This window comes from Aythya ferina (assembly GCF_964211825.1).
Source record: "Aythya ferina genome assembly, chromosome: 7".
NCBI lineage: Eukaryota > Metazoa > Chordata > Aves > Anseriformes > Anatidae > Aythya > Aythya ferina.
Genome location: NC_140302.1, coordinates 3,554,662 through 3,577,256, shown reverse-complemented (window position 1 = coordinate 3,577,256; position 22,595 = coordinate 3,554,662). Strand labels below are relative to the sequence as shown.

At 38.8% G+C, this 22,595-nt stretch overlaps 1 long non-coding RNA gene across 3 annotated transcripts in view; it reads right to left on the bottom strand.

Moving 5' to 3' along the window:
* Nucleotides 1-22,595, bottom strand: part of LOC311440068 — a 599,898-nt gene that overhangs the window by 377,641 nt on the left and 199,662 nt on the right. For 2 of the 3 annotated variants that reach the window (XR_014695192.1, XR_014695193.1), the window contains exons 1-2: nt 13,124-13,269; nt 9,068-9,191 (exon numbers count right to left, since the gene is read on the bottom strand). This is a non-coding gene — a long non-coding RNA (uncharacterized lncRNA). Of the gene's footprint in view, nt 1-9,067; nt 9,192-13,123; nt 13,270-22,595 lie in introns of those variants that run through there. The other variant, XR_014695191.1, reaches the window with a different exon arrangement.

Genomic DNA, 22,595 nt, shown 5'->3' with positions numbered 1-22,595 from the left:
TCCCTGCTGGAGCAGTTTGCTCCTGACAGATGGACCCCGTGGTACAGACCCTTACTGGAGCAGCTCCTGAAAAGCTGCAGTCTGGGTAGCCCATGCAGGATCAGTACGGGAAGCACCCCACATGGAGCAGGGGCAGAGTGACTGTGAAGGAGAGGTGGAGACAAAGCATCAGGGACTGACCTCAGCCCCCATTCCCTGTTCCCCTGTGCCCCTCAAGGGGAGGGAGGGAGTGGATACATTACTGTATTCCTCCTGAGGAGGAAGGGAAAAAACAGATTTATATAATATAAGCATATACTGAAGGAAGAATAAATTGTCAAAATGACATATAAGAAACAAATGCCCAAGAAGCCTTCTATGTTGCCTTTATATTTAAACATAATTCTTGCCTGTGCAGGCATCTGAATTGCCATGTCACAGAGTACATCCGATAAGGAAAAAAGATTTCCAGGAGTGGTCTAACAGGACCTGACTCACGTCACTGTTACACTGGTGTAAATCAGGAGCGACTTCAGTGAAGTCAAGGGAACAAGAACAAATCTAGCTCACCATTCAGCCATCAAGTTTACTCATAATCCATAGGCAACAAGAACATGAAGTCGTAAATAGGTAGATAAATTTTAAAAGGCAGACTTCAGAATCCATATTGCTCTCTTATGCCCTGCACCATTTACATTCTTCCAAAGATCTCCATAAATTACAGATTTTATATTCAGATCCAACTGCTAGCTGTGTGAGTTCAAATCATTAGATGAGATGTGAAAACAGGTGAATCAGCTGTCTCACGTATCCTGCAGACCACTGTCATTTAGATCAAAATGACCGAAGTGATAGATGCAACAGAGAGAACAGACTCTAATGTGAAGAAAGAGTTACAGTTTTGATCTTAAAACTCAACTAGTTAGGACAATTATCTCCCCCAAAAGTAGCGATCTGCATACGAGAACATGTGCTAGAACATATACAGTAGCCCCACCATCTTGGAGAGAACAAAGTACTTCACGTAGCACAAGGCTTTTGAGGAACACTTATACAACAGAGCTAACTGCTGTGCAACTTCAGTTGTGAAATTTTTGAACAAATAACAGATTTGGGGGGTTAGGAGAAGCTGGTTAGAAAACGCATACATTTCACTTAAATAACAAAGCTCATGTCACACAAATCTAAGCACTGCTTTGCTACCGCATGCTTAGCAAGGTTCTCTCCAAAAAAATAAATAAAAAATAAATAAAAATTAAGTAAAACAAAATCATAGAAGTAAATACATAAAATCTTTTGTTTGTGACAAGTTCCCTTAGCAAAGGTAATGCTGCTTGTCCTCAGACTCAGACACTCAGCCGGACAGCTAAACTGAAGCTCACCACACCCCAAATTGTCTGTCCTGTTCCTTTCCTCCCTTCATCTTGCTCCTGCCTGGCTATTATGCCGTGCTGTCTCCCCCCATACGCCTGTACCATCTCTCACATGACCACACCATATACTGCTTCAACTCAGGGAGACACAATAAAACTCCTTACACCTTCTACTGTGCTAGCTCCCTGCAGGCTCAGTAACCAGAGCCAATTCCTCATGGGATCAGATGAACACAACTCAAGCCACTCAGGCAGAAGTGTGCAAAGAGTGAGACAATCTTTTAGGTGCCAAAAGCTCTTAGATCATTTCAGACTATCTAATCTAACTATAACCGTAAGTAAGAGTGACCAGAAGTTCAATTCTGTTTTCTATTTAAAGAAAAAAATGTTTATTACAACAGCATAGCAGAAAGACAATGCCCCTGGCTCTCAGTGTTGAAGAGCTCTCCACTGGATGTTCACTCTTCAGAAGAATGTTCTCACCCTCCACAACAATTGATCTCTAGCAGGATGATGTTGCTGTCAGGGAGGTGGAAGAGTTGAGTCAGAGCCAAAGAAACTGATCAAGCATTTTTTTTCCCCATTCCGAAGCAGAATTTTAACAAAAGAATCTCCTTCTTTCCACATGCTCCCTGGCATATCATTGTTCTGCCCATGACTGCACAAATAAATTTAAATATCATTTCTGAAGCATTAGATCTCTCTCCAGCGTGCTCCATTTGGAAGCCGTTTAGGAACACTGGGTTGAAATCAGATGCAAAAAGAAAATTCAAACAGCAGGACTGATGATAATCAGAACTAGTTTAAAAATATCCAGGGAAAGTTTCTTTTAAGGGCCTTATCTTACAGCAAGTCACAGTCTGACAGTGCAAATGTGCATGGCCGTTACTCTGAGAAAATGCAAAGCACAACACTTAATAAAATTTTATTATTTTCTTTATCCTTCCTAGAAGCTTGAAATAATATCTCTCGCTACAGAAGGACAGCTGTAAAATCTATAAGCATATCTAAAACTCGGGCATAGTCAGAAGAAATCTATTTTTTTTCCCAAAAAATCCATCTTAATTGAAGTAACTGCATTCAGCGCGAGAGTAATTCTAGATGCCAAGCTTTGAAACTAATTATCATTAAAAGATACCTTCCTCTATCAGTTATTAGTCAAAAATCAGATAGATATTAAATTATCTGTTCAATTTCAAGGAAGAGCAAAAATATAGATGATTATGCTACTTCTGTTATTTTCTTGTTAATTTGGGTTTGAACTTACTCAATTTCTCCTGGGAATACACCTCTTCATTCTGTGGTGAATGTTACATTTAACTTTCAACAGCATGATTAAGTAGTTTTTAGTTATATTAAGTAGTTTTTAGTTATATGATCCTATCACTTCATGAGGTTTTTAAATCACATCCACGTATATACATATCCTTCCCTATTTCCACACATACCAGTGAACACTCTAAAATACTGTGGACTCTGTAAATTAATCATTTCAAGGAGAATGTACAGAGAAGCTGGTAGGGGATTATTGATTCTTATCAAATGTAATTAATCACTCTGCCAAGTACATTTCCTTATTCCTGTGCTAAATTCAAACTCAATTGGCAATGATCAGTCTCAACGAGACTGCCATCAAACTCTTTGTATGTGCCACTTGGTCATCCATCACAGTGACAGGTACCGTACGTAATATATGGATATATGAGAAATTTTGTGTTTGAGTATGTCTCAGACAAAAAATTCTCAAAAAATATCTAAAGAACAAAGCAGCAAACTGCAAAAACGACAGCAGAAACTGCCATCTACTGAGCTTGCATGTGATTTCCCATGACATCTTATGACACATTGCATTAAGTTCAACAAAGGATCACAACCATTATTAGCTGCCTACTGATGCTACATGTGGAGATACTAATGGCTGCTATCAACAGAATCCAGGATCCAAAGACAAGCTTAAACTTCAGTAAAGCCTGCAGTCACACAGTTACAGTTCTTTTGCCAACAGAGTTCCTGTATGCCACAGCAGCAGATAGCATGAGATGTTTGTAGAAGAAGCCATGCTAATTGTTAATGTTAAGAAAATAGTCTCGATAGGAATCAAGGATAATCCATTTTTCATGGCACACAGCTGAGAGGTCTAGAAGTTTGAGCAAGAAAACTATTAGCGTCTGTTTTAGGAAAACATCATTCTATTTTCCCTCTTTTTACCTTTTATATGAATGAACTACAGTAAGACAGGTCAAAGCTTCTATCATCAATGGGAAAAATAAAATGCAGGAAACCAGTCACCTGCAGCTCTTTACAGAGCAATAACATCCTGGCAGAGAAAGCACAGTCTCTGAGGTTTATAATACTAAATACCATTTTATCTAGAGATTAGCTCTAAGTCCTCACATCTGGCAGTGCGGTTTTTGTTTTTAAATTTGTATTAGGGAAGTCTCTCCTTGATCACCAGGAAAGCATAACACATTAGCAGCACTGTAATGCACAATGAAAAGGCACGGCAAGAAGTTTAAAGACAGGATATAATCGAGTCTGTGGATTTGAAAGGTGAAACGTGGAAGAAGGGCGCGATTACCTTAGCCGCAGTTAAACAGCTCTTAGCCAGAATTTGTACCAGAGAAATCTGAGAAAGTTCCCACTGAAACCAGCTAAGCCAAGGTGACCCCAAATACAGAGTTTCTCTGGGAACACTTATATGCAGAACCCATCCAAGTGCTTCACTGAAGTATTTGGCTCCATGTAAAGGAACTCTTCAAGGCCCATACAGGGCCTTTGAAATTCTCAGAAACTTGCTAAAAATAGCTGAGTGTTCTGTTAGGAAGGAATTTTGTGTAGTGGTTTGCTCGTGTATGTGACAGTGAAAGTGAAACAGCAGATTTCTAAGGCAACTTCTTCCAATTTGAAGTTTAAAAGTGCTGAGGTGCTGGCAAGTTCACAGGCTTGGATTTTGTATGTTTCAAGTGGAATGGGAAATTATTTTGTTTAGTTTTTAAAAGAAAGCAAAAACAGTTTGTCTTTGAAAGACTGCTGACCTGTAGAACAGGTACTTCATACTCCTCCCATCCCAAAATGTGCTGTCTTTGGGCAACGTCTCTCCTCCATGCCCTCCCCCCAGGCAATACACAGGGAGAAGACCCTCACTCTAGCACATGCGAGAACCCAGGAAGCCCTAACCCTCCAGCTAAAGGATAGAAGGGAATTGAAACTACAGTTTCAATGAAGCAATGTAAGAAGCTACTATCCTGAAATATTTTGTTTCATTACAAATACCGGAAACATAGAATTTCCTGTACACAGAAGGCTGTTTACCTTTCAAATGATGTTGCAGATGCTTTCTTTACTCTCAGATTAATTTACAAAGTATCTACTTGGTTCATGATTGATAAAACATTTATGAATAAACATTTATGAATCACACCAAAGGCACGTTGCCCGATAAGGTTTTCACTTGTAATTCAAATGCTTCCAAAGGTGAAAGCACGAAGTTATCAATTCACTTTAAAACACTTTACATTTCCACTCCTATTTCCCTGCTTTATACAAGCACTTCTTTCTGTGAGCACCCCACAAGTTTTTAAGCAGAGCTCTCATGCAACTTCAGCTGTGTTCACACTCAATCCAGAATTAAGAAGCCTCCCAAAATACTTTAAAGAAACACACAGAGCTAGATTCCTCCACCATAACACTCACTTTGCCGAGACTAACACATTGCTTTATGATCACTTTAAATTCTAACTCACGTGTTTCCAAATACTCAGTCTGCGCTAACCAAAGAAAAAAGTACCTCTTCCTGGTAAAGTAATTCATTGTTGGTAATCTCTGTCTCCGGAAATCAGAATTGTCGAACAGATGAAACCCACCTGAGCCCAGGGCCATGTGAGCTGAGTCACCTGAAGCATGTTGAACTTGGTTGTCAACAGACACTCACAAGGGCCACAAATCTCCCAGCACTCAAAGCACAAAATATATTACTACTTTAGAGCTTCTTCAAAACTGCAGTAGTATGAAGGAACACTAAGTTGAAAGAAATAAAAATAAATCCTAAAACCACCTCTGGAAAGAAAATAAAGGAAGCCAGAATACATACCTTTACACCTGGATGCACTTACTTTCAATGTAGCTAAGTCTTCACACACTTTTCGCACTTTGGCTTTAGAGAGGAATTTCCAAAATCACAAGCAGGAATTAAACCAACTTGTTTTTCAAAATATATGTTTTAACTCCCCAGATTTCCTGTTTTATATTTTTTTTAAATTGCATTTCATGCACAGCTGTGGCATACATCTTGCCTGAAAAAGGATGACGAACCTCATCTGTTCCTAAACAAGACTGGCTTTTCTTAGATTTCAATTGACTTCTGAATTTGTAGAACTACTTTTCTTCTTTTATTTAGCGACTAGCACTGTTGCAGGAGACTGTCATTTTACTTCCTTTGTATTCAGCAATTAAATCCTGCACGCTTTAATAACTATTCTTTAACTCTAGTTTTCTTAGTAATTAGCTGCTTTAGAACAATGCTGACAGCCCCAGCGCAGACATCGGACCTGGAATTCACAGTTCACCATAACCATTCCAGCATGAAGTCACCTCTCAGCTCTTTTTGATTTTATGGTTTGCTACTCAAGATGTAATTGGATGTGTATGTTTTTTTTTTTTTAATAGTATTATTACCACACAATGAAGAACCTTCTGCTGGGCTCCCCACTCCCACTGCTAAGTGTGCATGGTAGCTGTGCTTCGTGATACACATACTGGAGTTTCCGTACAGCTTTAAAATTAAATTTTTATAAAAATATGCATATATGATGAATATTTTATGTGTCTTTAAAAGAGTACGTGCAAGCAATTAAAAGGAGTGCGTACTTCTTCCACTACTGAACAAATGAGTATAGAAGATAAGGTGCCTCGAGAATGCTTACAAGAGTGAGAGATTTCCTACTTGGTCCCTGTTTTTTCCCTCATCTTCCTCCCTACTGACTATGCCCAGCTCCTGTTAGGAAGCAATCAGCTTCTGCTGAAGTGAACTTGTGGTTTTCTTGAGGAAATTTTTGGTGACATCAGAAACAAACTCAGCAAAAGACAAAAATAATTGGGCTTTCTGGTCCTTGTCTTATCTGACTAATGGAGCCACCGTTATATGCAGTCGACTGCAGATTTCAAAAATCTGGGCTCATCTGACTGCCTCCTCTGATGCTGGAATTGTGCACCATCTCTCCAGACTGACTGCTAAACCCTTTCACAGGATCCAGTATCAACAAACCTTTAATTCATTTCATTTACAATGGATATTGCTGAGCTGAAGGCAATGAAGAGGGACTAAGAAGTGAAATATTTATGACAGAAAGCAGTTCTAAGTGGAAGACAAAGATTTAAAACTAACACTTCCAAACAACACTTCAAACTGAAGTTTGAGCTATAAACTGGTGGCAGCATGAAGCTTAAAATGCTGGACCAAAGGAGAATTTAGTGCCGTTCAATATGTAATTCAACACGATGCAATGCAGTACTGGAAATGCTCAGTAATGAAGACAGGCTGTTTAGTTCCTGAAAGAGTTTTCCAAGAGGCATTACCACCATGAAAGCATGGTTAGAACTCTGTGTAACACTCATAGTCTTCCCATTCCACACACAAGAACTTGCTCTAAGTGGACAGCAGCAGTTATATTTAGCGTTGTTAAAAACAGTTAAAATATTGCTGGCACACAGAAGATGGCACTCTATATTTACAGATGCAGGTTGGTTAACAGGTATCTTGCAAGTACTGGGTTAATGACATCATTAATGAGAAAGTACAGTATGCTGATTTCACGCTTTGGCCTCTTATGAAGAGCCTAGTCACCTACCCAAGCCAAGCTGAGCGAACAATGATTTTCCAGTGCTGGCATTATGTTGAGCCCCACCTTTAAAAGCATTCAATATGGCTTTTCATCTCAAGAAAGTTAAATATGTTTTTAAGTAAGCATTTTGTGCACAGACACGCAGTAAGCAGAGCTTACAATTCTAGCTTCTTCTTTTGCAAAGAAATAGCATCAGCATCATAAGTGAACAGGAGTATTTGACCAGTTGCCATTTATATGATGTCTGCTTGACTCAGTGCTATAGCTCCTACACTCCTACCAAACTATTTAGAGATGTACTATGACATTAATGAGAAATGCAATTGGTCATTTCCTGAGTTTTAATAAATTAACCATGTCATTTTATTCAGTCCTTTCTTTGCCTACCACATGCTTTTTGTGACATTAATTCCATCAATTATTGCTTCTACAAATGCTACATCTGTTGAATGGCAAAGTAAGGCATAAAACATTGCTTATTACAAGATAGTTTATTTTATAATAAAAAATATTTTTGCATGCCAACCTCTAAAATGAACAATTAATTCTATTCATTGAAATCTAAGTGCATGAACAGAATAATGTACCTTTAAAAATCAGTATTTAAAGCTCTCATGCAAATCTTGCAATAATCAAAGCTCTTAATTCATCGATTCAGTGATTAAAGAGGAAATACTTGCTCTTCTTGATCAATACTAGGAAGCTGGGTGCTTATGACCTAAAGCTAACTGAAGTGAACAGGAAGCTTTCTTCTAATTTCGTTCATTCTCAAATTAATCAGATTATTTTCCACATAGATAACTAAATTCAACATACACGAAAATTTGATGCTGAAGACAACAAAGAATGGACCATTGGAACAGCTTCAAGAGCACATGGCGCAGGTCCTTCAAAGGACAAGATTTCTCCTCCATCTACATGGAAGCAGAGTATCTTAGCACCAAATGCTGGAAGATGGAGGCTATTCCACTTCAAGCCCAGGTAAAAAGGAGGAGCTCGTGAACACCAAGATGTATGCAGAGACTCCCAAGGCTCTACCTTGTCTTTTACTCTGCTCCTTCCATTGATCCTATTACTCAGTTACACATTATGACAGATGATGTCCATTTACTACCCTTAACTGAACTTCACGTCAATTAAAGACACAGCATTCACATGTGCTGTGCTTATGTTCTGACTCTGACCTGCATGGGGGAGCAGGCAGAGGTGTTCCGTGTACTTCATGTTGCAGTTCCAATGTATATGCAAGAGAATTAGTTAAAGCAAACTGTATCAGACTGCACGAACTGCACTCTAACTAATGGTATTACTAAATTAAGTGCAACTGCAACACAACATTTTGCATAGGAATGGAAAGAATTTAAAACTGCTTAATCATTTTACTGATACCACTGTTACAGGTGCCAAGTTCAAAGCACAGGGAATACTCTACTTCTAAGTGAATGCACCCATTGCAAAACTATTTGGAAACAAACAAGACCCATCTCATTTTTTATTTTTTTTTTTAACAGTTCCTTGAAACAGATTAATGTGTTAAGCCTCAAAATATAGATAAACAAAGCACTCCCTCAATTCTGCAGATTGTGAAGGGTATCACTCTGACCAAAGCCACACTGTGCAAAAAGTGAGAAGGGACAAGGGCTCAAAGAGTTGGACTTAACAGAAGCTTGTTGAGAAATCACAGGTTAGTTGCTTGCATGCACAGATTTTGTGTCTATTTCTCAAATCCTTCCTTCAAAACAGTGGCAAAATGCTGAGAATAGGATTCTGCAGATTTGTGGCTGGTAAGATAGGCTGCATTTAATATTGCACAACAGTTCACCATTACTCACTGCTGGGAAAATAAAGAAAACAAAAAAAACTTTCTGCACTTACCGCTCAAAACTCACCATCTCAGATGTAATACACTGATATTCAGCCATGCTTGCTCCAAAGTCGTTTCTACAGACATCAGTTGCAGAAATTTAAAGCTAAAATAGATGATGTCTGACATCAGGGTCTGTCATAAATAAAAGAGGGAATAAGAATTTTAATCTATGTGTTTTCTCAAACACAATTAAAGCAACCCCATTTTTCAATGTAAAAAATACTAAGTTGTTAAGGTACACTACTAGTAACAATACTGAGTTGATGAGTATGTCTTCCAAATTAAAGCTGGAAAAGTAATGTGGAATATATACCTATCACTAAAAAAAAATTTTTTTTTTTAAATCCTGTGATGCCAGATGGAAGAAAAAACGCAGAAGAAGTCAGTTTGCCCAGTAACTTTAAGCCTCACCAGGCAAACAGATCCCAGTAGCCTGCCAGACAGAAATGAAGTACAGCTGAATTGTAAGCCAATCTCATCCGTTCACTTAGGAAGTTTTTGCCTTCCCTAATGCATCAGCCATTACCAGCACAAAGGATGCTGCACAGAGGTAGACACTACATTTCCATCTTGAGAACTGGGATCTGATCTATCAGACACAGCAGCACAAAACCAAGTATCTCCCTGGCACCTGAACCATCTCTAGCAGAGGAGGTAGAAAAATCTAGGGGAGGGAAAAAGATTGAATGGGATGTCAACTTCTTGAAAAGAAAACATGCAAACATTCTACACTGCAACAGAAGCTATAGAAGGGCCCCTGAGTTTTCTAGTGAATCACTTCCTTGTTCTCCCAGGTAAATAGAAGGGACTCGGCATTTAACTGTTAAAGAGCACCAATAACAGCATGGGAGGTTGTCTCTGAATGACAGCGCCCAAATTCCAGTCCCCACCACCAGCTACAACCCGCTGACAACAGGCCTCAGATTTGCTGTTCCTTTGGCTATGCAGACGTGCACCAACTCAAAGGATGGCACACCCTTTACAGTTCTGCAGCAAGCGATGAGAAGCATAAAAAGGCTGCTCAAGAGACTGCTGCACAAGAGAGTGCAGTGCTAGGAGGGAATAGTGCTTTTTGTTTCTGCTGCAGAAATATTAGTGGTGGAGAAGCCCATTTGTGAGGATGAATGGCTAAAGAAGCGTAACAGCAGGGACTGGCTCCAGTGCCAGCAATGGAAAGCAGCCAGTGCTGTCCTTGATGCCTGTAAATGGGTCCAGCAACAGTGACAAAAGCCAGCTGATGCTGCTCAGCTGCATGGAAAACCAAATTTGCAGTGTTTGCTGACAGCACTGCACAGCCATAGATGACTGGTTTGGTAGTAAGAACGTCAACTTACCCGACAATACCCCTTGGTGACCCCAGACACAATGAGATCTTAATCACAAGGTACAGCACTGTTAACAGAGAGCTAAGGGAGCATTGGTCTCATCGCCTGATGCCAAAATATTTGTGCTAGAAGTTTCTGACAATTCTGAAAATGAGGCTGACCAGTCAAAACCAGACACAAAGCACAACCTCAAACAGACAGCTTTGTAGTCTGAGCTTTATTCACACTATGTCTGAGACTTGAATGATTTGCACACATCCCTGGCCCTAAAACAGCCAGGGCATTACAGACTTCTGACAGTGCAAGCACCTCAAGGACACAATGAAAAGGAAGTCTCCGGCCAAGATAGGCAGATAGCGAAGAGCACACAACACTTTGTAAACAGCTGGAAAAGAGTTTCCAAAGCCAAGTGCTCCATTTCAGATGGGCATGAAGTGAAATGGCACAGTGCGCATCTTAGACATAAATGCGCCAATCGGAAAGAAGGAACAAAAACACGTGAGGGGAAAAAAAAAAAAAAAAAAAAAAAAAAAGAAAGAAAAAAAAAAAAACCTTTCTAGTCAGAAGTAATTAGCCAAAAATATACTCATCATTAGAACAGACATGTGGACGTGATGAAAAATTAACACTCCTTAAAACAACATGAAGTCACCATAAAATGGATTCACCACAAGAAAGAAGTATTGCTACAGCCCCCCGGTTAACGAATGAGGACTGCTGCTGGGATGCATCATTCAGATATCCCTGGGAGCTGTGCTACCTTGGGTGGTTAATTGGATGGTGCCATGGCATAACTGCACACAACTGTTCTCTTTAAATCCTCAGTTACTGGAATGAAAAAGTTTAGAAAAATAAAGAAAAACTCCAATAATTGTTTTGAAATATGTTGACAAGATGCTTCTGCTTCCACTCCACTGAGCAGACTCTTGCCTTTCTTGCCTGCTGTAAACTCGTGCTACCCAGCACGTCAGTTTTAGGCATGTGACAGCCAGTCTTTTTTCTGAAAAAAAGACAACCTTCACATTGCAAGGAGACGAGATTAGGTTTTAGTTGCTTAAGTTTCAAGGAATTTTGGCAGCTTCAAATCAGTAAGTTCCCCACATTTATTTTAAAAGCCTACCAGTTGCCTAGCCAGTTTCAATTGGTGAACTACTTGAACTTTAAATGAGTCTAGCAGTGCTCCATGTTTGTGAGGAACGGTACCAGTGCACTGACACCTCAAACGAGCAACACATTCTAAACACACATGCACCAGTAATTACTTGTGGAAGCAGAATTAACCCTACAGGAAGCTACATGTTGTTAGACTGTAAAGAACAGACAGAATTCCTCACACAGGGACCATATGTAAACAATTGTTCTTTTTTAGCCAAATAGCAAGGGTTGTATTCCCAGACAACCACACTGCAGCCCCATCACCTCCCCTACTGCCTGGATCTGCACACACTCCTGGATTTGAACAGTTTCAGTAAGTCAGATGCACAGAAAGGTATGGAATTTGACAAAACCTGGAGCACCTGTTCACTGTGCTAGCTATGTGGTACACTCTCTCTTAGCTACCTGAGCATGCCGCTAGTTCACCTTCAACTATTAAGTGTTTTGCTGCTGACATTTACATCTCTGGACCATCAGACGCTGCTTAATTGAACCACCGCATCTGTTAGCTGGAGTCAACCCTGCCCCACTTATCTGTTCTAGCATTTTCAAATCATAAAAGACTACCAAATCAAAACTACCATTTGTGATGTGTATATGAATTATTCAAAACAGAGAGCAAAGTGGCTCTTTCTATGACAATACACCCACTCTTCTGTGCCTGTTCAGTAGAGACAAAGTTGGTATCTCTGTTAGAAACTCCTCAGAGCTTTCAACCTCCATGGCACATTGTTTTTTGTGTTTTTTTTTTTTTTTAAACACTTCTACTTAATTACGCAAGTACTCTAACCTCTTCTAATTGTGCAAATTGTAAGTGACACCAGACTATCATTTCTGAGACTGCAACATGGAGTTTCCCAACGACCCAGTACCTCCAAAAACCAATTTACCTTTAAAGGCAAGAGATGAGCATATGCACAAGCAAGAATATGTAACAAGAAAAAAATTAAAGCAGATAAATTTTACAGATTATGAGGTAATTTCAAGAATTACTAATGTTAGAACTGTGTTGTCACTAATTCTGAACTGTATTTTGGCTTTCTTACTTGTTGGGAATTGCAGTCCTGGTAGGGGGGAGAACATACTGCACTAAAAATAAGGTAAACCCCTGTGAGATTTTCTGCTGCAACACTGGTACGTAACCAGAAAGCATTAATGCCTATGTACGTCTTTATTTTTATTACACGCCTCATAGTTGATTACTAGAATTAAGTGCAAAGATATATTTATGGTTTTTGGTGTAAAGCCATTTTTTCTCCTCCTAAAAAAACATGCTACAGAATAGTCTGCAGCTACTTCTGCAATTAAAGAAGTTACTTTTAAGATATGAATACTGCTATACCTAATTTAAAAATTCCATATGCAGTTTTTCATCTTCAATTAAATTATGGCTAGTTTGGAACTGGTTTATTCCGCTCTTCGTACTTCATATATGTAAAGCCATGATTGATCTGAAGCAAGAAAACTTCCAGTCAGAAGCAGTAAGAATACACACCTGATTAACTCAAAGTTAATTAACTGGAAAAAAAAAAAAAAAAAAAAAAAAAAAGACTAAAAAATGTATTGTCAAGATTATTAGCTTACCTGAGTTTAGATTTTACTACTAATTATAAACGGTCCTCAACACTGCCATCCCTGCCCCGCCATCCCGCCACAAGCGCCGCCTCAGCGCCGCCGCCTCGCGCTTCCCGCTCACGGCCTCCAGGCGGCAGCCTCCCTGTCACGACAGGTCGAGGGCGGGCCTGAGGTAAAAAAACGGCGTTTTGGCAGAAATTGTCCCAAAGCAAACACCTCACGCACCCACACCGACGCCAGCACCAGCCTGAGGGCAGAGATGCGGCTGCTCCCTGTGCCCCCACACAGCGGCTCCCTCAGGCGACGCCCGGCGCTCTGGAACCTTCCAGAAGCTTCCAGGCTGCCTGCGCGGGGGCGCGCCCATCCCGGCACACACAGAGATCTGTGCAAACACATTGCACCTCCTTGGTTTTCCTCCTGTGACATACCATAAGTAATGACAGCTAAAAAATATACAAGAGTGAAATTCCGTAAAATTTCTCACCCTGATTATTTGAACTGGTCAATCATATGCCAACAGAATCAGTAGATAGGATGCTAGTTCTTGATACATTGCATGACTGGCAATTAAAAATAATTATTTCATGAATAGAACTTCTCAAGTTTGCTGCCCTACTGAATAAAATACACCATTTTTCAGAAACTAAGGAAAAATATTTGATATGTGAGAAAGGAGGGAAGTAAAGCAAAGCAGTGCAAATCGCTCCCATCCATCAACTGCTATCTGGAACCTAAGCTAAATATCACTTTGTTAGCCTGCTTCTTCGGAAACTCATGAAAGCTGAACAGTAAAGATTAAATAAAGAATAATAGCAAAAATAAGTAAGGTCGTAAGAGGATACAGCTCTTCTCTTTGCTCTTGATTAGATCTCCTGGAATTCCTTTATGCTTTACCTTGGTAAATTGCAGGGCATCTCCATCCTTTCCGTTTGCCTTCATTTGCTAGAGAAAACATTTCTTTCTGCCTATTTGCAAACGGAGTAATTCCTACAGTTACAGTTTTCTGTACACATAATGGCTAAAAATCAATACTCACTACAATTCTTTGGACATTTATTATAAATTTCAGTGCAACTAAAACTAGTAAAGATTCCCCAGCTGCACAAACTCAAACATATGAATAAATCTACACAAATGAATAATTATTTTGGGGTCAATGTAATTTTTCATCTATGTGAAGAAAGTTTAAAATAACTTTTTACATAGTAAAGATTATGGATGAAACAAACTTTTTCCCTGGGAGAATTAACACTTAAAAATATTTACTACTGTAGGTTTTTTCTGCCCTCCCTCCCATCTTTTTGTAAGAGACATTTTCACAATCTTCTGTGCTCCTGTTATCCACACCCATTTCCATCCTCACAAATGCCTCATAAAATACACAATGCTTTTTAGTTTGAAACCCTAACACTGGAATATCATCTCTCCAGATTCACTAAGGAGCTTCAGGAATCCCATTACATTGCAGGAATGCAATGCATTTGTGTTGCCTGAAAACAAAATACTAAACTACATGCAATTATTTTCCTTGCCTCTAAATTTGTATTTTCAGGCTGAGAAAAAAAAACACCTTCCTGCCCAGCACCACAGCAAATGGGAAGCAGAAGATACTAACTTCTGCAGCTCAAATTCCAAAGGTTTTCTAAGCTCATACTATTCTTTTTGGCTCTGAAGAAAATCTTCCCAAAATGCACCATACAATCTCTGGCAAAAGCAAGCATCCAGCATATACTAACAAATGGCTCGTGTCTGTTACAGATTTGCTGAGCAGCAGCAGAATGGAATTGGCAGCAATAATCAGGTCTTGCTCCGGAGCCCAGGAGGCAGCAGAGAAACTGCAGAATTGTGTCAGCATGCTCTCCAGAAAACACCGGATAGTTCTACTCAATGAGTCTGTGTGCGCCATCCTTTTTTCCTGGCAACAGCTTCCATTTGTCTGAGTCTGCCAATTAAATGAAGATTTTATGGGAGCTGTGAAAATGACAAGGCAATTTTCATAGCCAAGCTACAGGTTTTTGAAATCAGTGGTTGCCTTACATGTGCTGTTGTGTCCCAAAACTCTGTCCATCCTACACCCGGCTGGAAACTGAGTTCTTGAAGAACCTCTTTAAAGCAGTAAAGTTGTTGTAACCAGTTTTGTAAAACATCCTTTTTCACAGTTTTCATCTCATTGGCAGGTGTCAAGGTGTACTTTTTATGCTCTACAAAATAAATTGATTTTAAACACCGTCTCAAACCCTGAGTTTATAGCTACTGCATTTAATCTCAATATTTTACTACCTATTTCTTTTCTTTCATGATTCACTAGGACAAATGAAGTAGGAAACATTACACATCACTCCTACTAAGAATATGACATATTTACACACCCTTGTTTGCCTTTATTGTTCATTAAATTTATACACCAAGTTATCACTTAAAGGACCAGTTCAAAGTTCAGTTGGCTGACTCGAGTTATCAGACCTCTGTAAGACTCCAAAAAAAGAGATCTTTCATCTGGAAGAGGAAAACATCCACAGTTACAGCAGAAAGTATTTTTTATATTATCTACTTGTGGAAAAGATATAAATTCTCACATTCTAGGCTGTAAGGCAGCCTCAGTTTAACAGAAGTAAAGATGAAAGCTCTCCTTTGCTAAGGTTTTCCATCACTCTCCACTTCACGACTGTTCATTTCCCTTTGAAGGTGAAATCCCCCCCACAGAACAAATCAAACCTCCTCTACCTCTGGTCCAAGTTATGTCAGGCTGCCTAGTCACATACTACTCAACTCCTAGCAAACAAGAAAAGAATAAATAGACCAACTGTCAGGTGGGATTGTTTTTCTTCCCCCTCCAGCACAGCAGCCCTGATTAAGTTTTCCCTAAATAGACTGGCTTGATGTGAAGCCAGCTTACATAACCTAATGGAAATTATGTGCATGGGAAGCCATATAAATGACTGAATAGGGCTCTTGAGTAAAGGGAGTATTTTATGAAGGCAGCATAAACAAAGTACTTCACAAAATCTTGATCCTTTCTTACTGCTTTGTAGTTGAATATAATCAATATACCACTATCACAAAGACTAAAAATGTGACTGTAAATGTTTTACTGCTGTCATACCATTCTGCAAGTGCCATTACACACCTAAATTTTTACATTGCTTCAGTATATTGTTATAAAATTATCCCCCAATAAGTATATTAAAGAATGTAATATATGAAGAGCTGTAAAAACTAAAATATTTGATTTCTCAACTAATAATGAAGGCTTTTTTAAGGTTGGTTAGAGAAAAAACAGGAAAAGCGATTATCGGGCACAAGTTTGTTTCAAAAAATACAACATGTTTAGTAACCATAACCCTATTTCTTTCAATAAAAAATAAAATAAAATAAAATAAAAATAATTAAAAAAAAAAAAACTAGGACATCAATTCTGAGAAGGGAATTTTGGATTTTAATTGCCAAAATAGGAGTTACCTAAGTGACAAACATCCTTATTTTTTTCTGCCAGGAATAACTTCATACTCCACTTCACAGCATTTGCAGGTCTGAAGGTTCTCTGAATTTCACCAAAAGGCAGGTATTTCTTCTTTACCATGGTGAAGATCAGGCCAATTTTATTTTTCCCCTCTCTTCTCCCCTCCCACAGTATTTCACGAAGACTACTACAACTTACAGAATCATCAACAAATAAATTCCAGAAATTAACAAAAAAGCACATAGCTTAAAGCTCAGTTTAATGCTGACTACTGCTATGATATCTTACATATTTATATCTCAGAAGGCAGCAATAATATGAAAAAGCTCACTTATTATCATGACCAAAGAAGTCTGTTCTTACGAATGATTGAAAGGAGTACTGGAGAGAAAGAATGAACTTAAGACAAAACCCAAGATAACCTTATAGCATGATATATAGGTGTTGTCACTGGCTATGACTCATCTCTTGTTTTATGCTGTGACATTTTATCTTATATCCATTTGAAAGTACTCAAAGTCAGCCTTTGACATATTTTTGTTTGCAAACTATTTCTTACAGTAATCTACTTTAGTTCTCATTTTCCTGCATGCAATCCAAAGCCATTTAGAAATTTAACAGAAGCTATCATTTGTAGTAAAGTGATTTCCTTATGATAAACTTTGCTATATATTTTGACATGCAGTCAATAAGACCAAATTATGAAATTAATACAATTTTTACATTATGCTTACTCTTATGAAAAATAGCTCCCCACTGCACATGTCAGTTTTCACCCTGTCAAAAATAGATTTCTTCCATTGTCTTCTGTCAGAAGCCTATCCTACAGCCTAGCAACACTCTTCAGTGTTTCTCCTGGTCAACATTTGTTTTATATCCAATTCTAAAATCCTTTAAATTACCCAAACAACTTCAAATTTTCAACGCACTGAAACACGGGAAAGCCCTCATTTCTGTGCTTCTAAGGCTTTACTTTTACCACTGTGCTATTTCAACAAACTTAGGGTTAGTGATGGCTAAAGACGCTCAGACTGGAGCCGGAAGGAGGCCTTGAGTCACCCATGAATCCTCCCCCCAAAAAAGAGATTTTGAGCAAAGGAAGTCTAAATTGCTCTAGCTTGTCTTGGCTGCTTGCAGGACATAGCCTGACCAGCCTCATCGGTTGTTTGCCTGCCTGGGACAACATCCCCACATCAGAGCTCTCCCTATGGCTGTGAGGAAGCCTGAAGAGAGCAGATTAACAGGCAACCTTCAGAGCAGGGCAGAGATATCTCCGCAGTAAATGAGAGCACTTTGGCTTCCACACAGCTCCTCAGGCACTTTACTCTGTGGGCTGGGAGAGATTACAGGAGTGAGGAGCAAGCCAACATCAGCTTCCTTTTGTGCAAAATACGGCACATGAAAGCAGAGCGTTTAAGTGAGCTGCCCAAACTCCAATGCACATTCAGCTTCAGGAAGTTGAAGTGCTTTTGGCTGTAGAGCTGTAATTGGATGATATCTCCTTTACTTCTCACACCTCCACATGAAAATGAAGTATTAGTTACTTCAGAAATCTCAAATTCTGTCTGATAATTCTCAGCTTTCATCTCCATCAAAGCTACCATGTCAGGGACACCAAAAATAGAACAGTGACAAGTTCAAAAGATTTATTAAGGAAAATTTTAATCCAATGATTTAAAGACAGCCACAAAATAATCTTGTTTTTTTGCTATCACCTTTGTGAAGGAGTTAAGGATATATTCTTTAATAACACCATGATGCCCTGTCATGCCTAGAACAACAGCTGCAGTTCTTACAAAGCAGTACCTTGTGCAAGTGTACTCAGGTACCGAAGCCAGAAGCAATATCCAGCTCTGTGCAAGGCAAGACACATCAGGAGGTGAGCTTTCGTACCCTCCAGAGTTCCACCTACACACTTACACACAACCCTCTATTTATAGTTGTTCAGGTGACACTGCAAGCCATTTTTCATGTGGGTGGGATGACCGAAAGACTATCCAACAGCTAAAAGTATACAGGCTTGATTATACTTAATGATGTTCAAAGCAACTCAGTTAATACAATATCAGCCTCAGATACACCAGAAAGATGTCAGACTGACTCAAGTTGCTACAAACCAGAAGAGCAAAGATAACATCATTTGAAATACTAAAACTACATTTTGTATCCTGGACTAAAATTTAAGTAATTGGGAAGAGCATCCTTCTCCATATGCTGACACAACACTTGGCTTTAAAGAAATAAAGAAACTTCCTGAAGTTCCAGATATCTTTCCCAAAATATTATGATTTTCTTTAGGTAGACTTTCCTCAACAAAGTTACCTCAACTTTGTAGATTTGAAGTAATTGCTGTTGTTTGTTGTTTTTTTCTTTTCTTTTTTTTTTTTTTTTTTTAATTCTTTGTTGTATTGTCTATATATGTATATTGTATATACATATACATGTATATGTATATGTGGCTTTGCTTACAAAACTGTTCTTAACAACACGTGCTACCTGGAACCAAGGAACAGCAGTTTATTATGCACTAAATCATTTCAGTAACTTTGTGACCACCTGTATTTTGATAAATTAGCAATCTTTTACCCCTTAAACCTAGAATTTACAGCTACAGGTCACAATGCTGTAGGGTACAAGGCTTTGGTTTTACTTACATCTCATCAGAAGAAACCCCAACCATTTTCCCTGAAGAAGCAGAACATAACAAAGCAGGATCTCCATGCTACAGAGTAGCTGAGAATGCTACTAAGCAATAAGAATTTAACACTCAATACATCTGGGCAATCCAGTTGTCTCAACAGCAACAATTCATTTTGAACACAATCCTACTTTGAAATCTCTGGGCTACATTAACCAATATGTGAAAAAGCTATGATACATCAAGGTTTACCTGCCACTCACAACTAAGTACCCTCTTTAGTGAATCTCTTCTGTTAAATCATTTTACTCTTATACTACTTCCATCAAGTCTAAATCCAGCTGAGCTGCTTTTGAAAGCAGTTTTCTCTATAGCTAGAAGTAGGAATTAATACAGGTATTTTCATAAAGATATTTTACTTGATTTTCAAAATAAGAGATGTCACAACAAGAAAACAATGAAGTATGAAAAAAGCAAGCTGCAGTATTTGCTTACACTTGCAAACTAGGCTAGATGATAAATAAAACATCTAGTCCTCAGTATAAACAAACATTTCATATATTTTAATAAAGCCACAAGATCATCCAAGGAATTGACCCTAGGTAACATGGCAAAAATTATAAAGTAAAATGCACGACATTTCAAATACACGAAAAACGCATTGACATTTCATTCAAAGCTCTGGGAAGAAAAAAAAAAAAAAAAAAAGAAAGACAGAAAGAAAGAAAAAAAAAAAACAACTGTCAATTACTTTGGGTATTAAAAAAATGCAAGCCTTTGGTTTAGACTAGATCAGTTTTACATATAGAAGGCTCCATATGGGAGCTTTTATACCGAGTCTGGTTTAACATCCATTTGAAAATATAATGAGGGTGCAGTTGCACAGTGTTATACCAAGGTCCTGGCCTGTTTGCCTTTCTTTCTTCTTGCCAATCTTCTCTAAGAACATCATGTTTTTGTTTTTGTTTTTGAGTAAAAAAAATTTCTCCTACCAGCTTCATGATTTGCAAGGTGCCTCACTCCAGTGGTAGTGGTCACTAGATAGAGCTAACTATTTCTTCACATCACAGTCTTGTTCTTTTGATACTATTCATTAATTTTCTTCTGAAAACATTCACTTTTTTGTAGGTGCCCCAACCCTGGAGGTGTTCAAGGGCAGGCGGGATGGGGCCATGGGCAACCTGATCTAGTGGGGGGCATCCCTGCCCATAGCAGGGGGGTGGAACTGGATGAGCTTTTAAGTCCTTCCCAACCCAAACCATTCTGTGATTCCATGATGATTCTGTGATTTTTAGTAATACTGACTGTATTGAAGTACCTGTTACTACCACTGGAATTCCTGGTAAACAAACAATTTTGCTGTTTTGTTTAATGTATTTTAAGGAGAAGTATTCAAGGCTGTAATCAGGCTACACTGCAATTTCATAATTCTGCTTCAAAATATTCACATGTTCAGGTATACCGATGCAATGCAAATGTAACAAGGTAATGTCACAGGTTGTAAACTGCAGCAGTATCCTCAAATAAGCACTATGCAGACAGGAGTCAGTTAACATTTCTGGTTCTGGAACGGTATTCCAGGCTTGGCAAATAGTCACAAAACCAGAGAGACTCACACTGCTTTATATAAGACATGTCTTAGAAATCTCTCTTTCACTCACTGTTAAAACAAAAAATGATTTTCCCTGTGATAGCTAAAGTGCCTTTGATATCCACGCCAAAGATCCACTACTACTAAATTTCCAAACTTTTTTTTTTTTTAAACAGGAAACAATTAAACATTCATATCACTGCCCCCCCTCTATTCATTATTAGAAGGCTGTCTGTAAATATATTTTCTCTCCAACAAGCACCTCTTTTCTCCAGCTGTTTCTGACAGACTCAATCTCTATCTATTACAGCTGGTAACTCACATCTTGCCTAACTTCCCCCTAAGCCATAATATCAAGCGCTTGACGTTAGCTCCCCCAAACACCAGGGGTTTCTTTTCAGCCTGCTGCTGTTACTTGCAGCTGTTGAAATAACAGTGGATTACTGGATTAATACACTTCAAAAATCATGCTATTTGTGGAGAACAAGATCTCTGCTTATTGTAACTGGCAAATTATCTGTTTGCCCTGAACTTCTGTTCAGGAATTTGTCTTTCCGATTGCCCAGGTCTGTGTAGAAACTGAAGAGCACCTCTTGCTGTATTTCCACCCTCCTTGTGGCTACCATCTGAGTACCTGTAGTTGATTCCCAAAAAAGTTTGGAAAATTCACTCCCTTAAAGCCTATTGGCATTTTCACCCATTAGCAATCTGACAGCTGTGAATATCGATTGCCTCACAAATTCTCATTATGAAAGCATGCAGATTTGGTTTGCCCGAAATCAGGCAAGCTAGGGACTGACCTGTCTCACACAGCTGATGAACCTTACTGGAAACCAGTTTCTGCACAGCTTCAGGACCTCTCAGTTAATAAACCCAGCAGCAGAGAACCAGGACACAACCCTCCTTGAATATGACCTTGTACCAAAGACCAGCCAGTCGCCCATCTCACTGTCGACTCCCAAAACCAGATTCTTCTTGGGATCATGAGAGTCACAAGCAGAACTCCATACCAGAAACACATAAGCCTCTTTGACCAAGAAAATGAGTAGAGAGCAAGCACATTGTCTTTGGCACCAAGATGAACTGTCCTTTTGTCCATTTTGTTTCAGTCTCTTATCCTAACCATCCTATGAGACAGAAATAAGGTGGACTTTCAAGGGTCTAAAAATGAAGTGTATTCCATGTGTCCACTGCTGATCCCTCCTTGGAAGATGGTGACCTGCACCCAGCACCCAATTTTTGGCCTGACAAAAACCATCACCCAGCACTCAATGGGTGAGCAGCCCTCATGCCATTCAGTAGCTGCCCTTGCTGTTCCTTCGATATCATAAGCACTCCATGACAATGCAGCAAACAGTGGGAAGCAAGAGCATTAAGAACAGAAGGTGTTTGCAACAGCAATGTGAGGCATCATCAAAGCCCCGGGGCTTTAGTTTAACAAGGCTATCATAGCACTCAAAAATATAATCCAATCCTAAAAATCTCAAATCTACAAATACTTAGTCACTAATCATTCACTTTATCTAGTGCATCAGTGATGCCTGATTTCATTGTAGTATTTCATTTTTTCTCTAAGAGAGTAAACCCTAAGTTTTCCGGAAAACTAAAACAATGAAAAATTTAAGTGAGCACTAAATCAACAATTTGGCAATACAATCATACATTTTCCATTAGGTATTTGCAGTCTGCAAGTTAATTTATTTAAGCCAATATATCAGTACCATCCAGAAAAATATTCATCATCATTATCACTTTCATCTGGCAGAAATTAATAAAAGATGTTATGGAACTT